This window comes from Desmodus rotundus, chromosome 1, assembly GCF_022682495.2.
Source record: "Desmodus rotundus isolate HL8 chromosome 1, HLdesRot8A.1, whole genome shotgun sequence".
Classification (NCBI taxonomy): domain Eukaryota; kingdom Metazoa; phylum Chordata; class Mammalia; order Chiroptera; family Phyllostomidae; genus Desmodus; species Desmodus rotundus.
In genome coordinates this window covers 194,820,511-194,824,061 of record NC_071387.1, presented here as the reverse complement: position 1 = coordinate 194,824,061, position 3,551 = coordinate 194,820,511, and positions in this window count along the sequence as shown.

Below are 3,551 nucleotides of genomic sequence, written 5' to 3'. Positions count from 1 at the left end.
TCATTTTTATCCTAATGGTATACTTGCCTTAATTGTGTGGTAAATAAACTGTCAAAACTGAAATGTCAGTGCTTAATGTAAAAGTTCAAGAAATAAGTCTGTAGCTATGTGTAAAATTTATGTTGCATACTGTTATTTTTAAATAACCATGTTTGAGCATATAAAACCTAAAACAAATAATCAAGTTTCAGCTTAAAACAGAAAATAAAAGAAGGGATAGCCTCTCACAGAACCAAATAGACTTTGGCTAAAGTCTTTTTATCTTGGGGTCCAATTATGTACATTCAGCTATCTTTATTTTTTCTATTGAATTCTAATTATAATGGCAAAAGTTTCCTTACCTAAACTTTGAACTACAAGTGTCCTACTGAGTCTATCACATTTAAATGTGAGGATTAAATGATATAGGTATTATGATTCAGATCAGTAAGAGAAGGTATAACTCTGGAGGATTAAGATTACAACAAAGAAAAAAAAGAAGATAAGAAAAAAAGTTCTTATTTATTGTTGCATAATAAATCACCTCACAATTTAGTGGCTTACAACCATAAATTTATTTATCTCACACAGTTTCTGTGGGTCCAAACACCAGCTGTGCTAGAGATGGATCGACCTGGTCCAGGAGGTCGTGCAGTGGCAGCTAAGAGGCTGGGAGGCACTGAGGTTGCGAACACCTGATGGATTGACTGCGCCGGAGGACTGACTTCCAAGATGCTTCCTCGCTGACATACCTGGTCAGTTGGTCCTGACAATTGACAGGAGGTCACAATTCTTGACCATACAAACCTCTCCAAAAGGTTAGTTGAGTAGGCTTCTGGAGCAAGATTATTAAAGATAAATGATGATGGAACCACGATTTAAAAATCTAAATTTAGAGCCTTACATGAGCATTTAATCCACAATATCATTGGTTATACGGGGCAGGGAGGACTACTACGTGTGGAGGTAAATACCAGGGGCGAAGTTCATTGGGGGTCGTCCTGTAGTCTGGTAGCCACAAGAAGGAATAAAGATATCTGTTTTGGAAAAAATAATCCTATGTGATGTATAAACTTGTTTTAGCGTGAATTCTCTAACAGACTATGGATTGAAAGATCAAAGGGATCCCTCACCATATGGGGCCAAAGATTTAGGGTCATTGAATCTCTCTAATTTTGTGATCTCATCCAAAGTAAGAGTGTGTGCTGGGGCTTTGCACTAGTCACTGTTACAGTTAGGTTTTCCCAGTTTCTTCTGGCTTTGCTGCTAAAGAAAGTCACTCAAGTTTTTAAAGATGCTTAAGGATCAGGGTATCTTTTTTTGAATATAGTAAAATGTTGCACTTGGAATGAGATTACTCTGTACAAAACTACCCAGTGATGCTGAACGCCAAGTTTGCTGGTCCTACTGTAAGCAAGTATTATGGTTTCTGGATTATATATCTGTTGATATGATGGAATCCCTCAAGACTGTAGGAGTGTTTCTGCCCACCCCCCACATTATGTTAAAGATGAAGACTTTATTTGTACTGAACAAATAGGATTTCATCCAGAAATTTATCAAAATCATTTTTCTTCAGAATGAAATGAGATCATTACATTTTCATTGTATATTTCCTTTTATAAATGCAAATTGCCTTCTTCTTCCTCATTCTCTTCTTATCTGAAAGCCACTAGCTAGAATTCCATTAGGGAGTGTCATGCTATCATGTGTCCTCATACATGTCTGTGGACTGCATTCGCCATAAGCTGTATATTCTGTAGTCCTAGCTATACCTTCTCTTTGCACAAGTATATTGTCTCGAACTTGACATTAGTGACTCCATTTCTGTTCAATGATTTAATTCCTTGTATAAATGCTAATAAAGCTGTTCTTAAACTTACTCTAGATGCTCTGAAACCGTATATTCTCTGATGGACCAGGTAGGGACATTTTTTCAAATATAATTTGAAAACATAGAACATTTTAAAAAACAAATAAAAGATTTCAAAACAAAGTAAACAGACAAAAACTAATAGCAACATCCTATTTAAATTTCTTTAAAGCCTGGAAATATCTGTCTTATTTATACAATGTTTGCCCATCTTTACATAAGCACACATGTATATACACAGAAAGCAACTGAAATATATATCTGCAACCCTGTCCCAGCTCAGGCAGCTACAATTATTTATGTGACTAATAAGTTGCACTTAACCTCTGTATCCCAGTGTGAGTCCTTATAAACAAGTTGCCTTCACCATTTTTCCAAAGAACCTTGGACCATGGAAACGAAGCAATGAGTCCTGCCCCTTCAATGCATTTTGGATTTTTTATCTCAAAAATGGAGAGATGATAAAATTATTATTTTGATCTTACTGTGTAATGAGTTTTTAAAGCAGCAATAGAAAACTAACACTTTTTTAAAATGAATGTTTTATTTGGCTAAATAGTAATCTGAGAAATGAGTATAAAAGGAGATTTAAAATAACATAAGGGAGTCCAATACCCCATCAAGGAAGGCAATGATTTGTAGCTTTGCCAGAGATAAAACCTATCAGGCATTTTGAATTGTTCTTCTTAAGATGTTCTTAAGGAATCTTGGAAGCGGTTCCATTTAAGTTGAGACATAAAAATGTCAGACATCTAAAGACAGAACAGGGAGTTTGCCAGAGAGAAGCTTTCTGATTACGATGAACAGTATGGATAAAAGCACCAAGTACGAGTGTGGCAGGACATTGAAAATTAAGTAGAGGAATACTCTCTTTAATGAGGGAGAGACAGGCATCTTTTAACTTTAGTGTGTTTGACATTTATCAGCTTCTCAGACAAGTAGAAATGTGTGGGAGGAGAGAAAGATCGAGAATAATAGTAGACATCTTATGGTTTCAGAAATGTAATTAGTGATAAATGATGAGTTTGTTGTTCTTTCTAACATATTTTATTTTAAAGCACAGAATATATAAAAATAATTTTCTCCTAGATTTAAGAGATATAGAAAAGTGAAGTTTAAATATGACTCTGATGATATTTTTGAAATGATCTAGCCCTCCTGGGAAGTGAGGAAGGAGAAAGAGAGGTATTAAGGGAGAAAAAGAGAGAGAGAGAAGAGAGACTTTTAAGCGAGGATATGAAAAAAGGGCTTCTTGCCCTGGCCAGTGGGGCTCCGGTGGTTGGAACTTCACGGTGTAAGTGAAGGTTAGGGCCCATTCTAGGTTGGGGTTGGATCTCAGGTCTGAATGTCTACAATCTGATATGCTCTCCAGTCTGGGTGGATTAAGGAAGCAGCCAATCAATGCTTCTCTCTCCCATTGGTGTTTTTCTCTCTCTCTCCCTTCCTCCTCTCCTTCCCTTTCTCTCTGAAAGCAATGAAAGAGTTTCCTCAGGTGGGGAAGGATTTAAAAAGAGATTCCTTGCTGAATTTATGTTTTTTTTTTCATTCCTATTGTTGGTCTTTTACAGATGTCCCCCTTGTCTCCTCCAACTTTTCCTGCCTCACCCAGTCCCCACCCTCCTTGCCGAATTTAAATTTATTTATGGAAGAAAAAGAAAAACGGAAATTAAATTGTTCTACTTAATCAAAGAAAGATGCA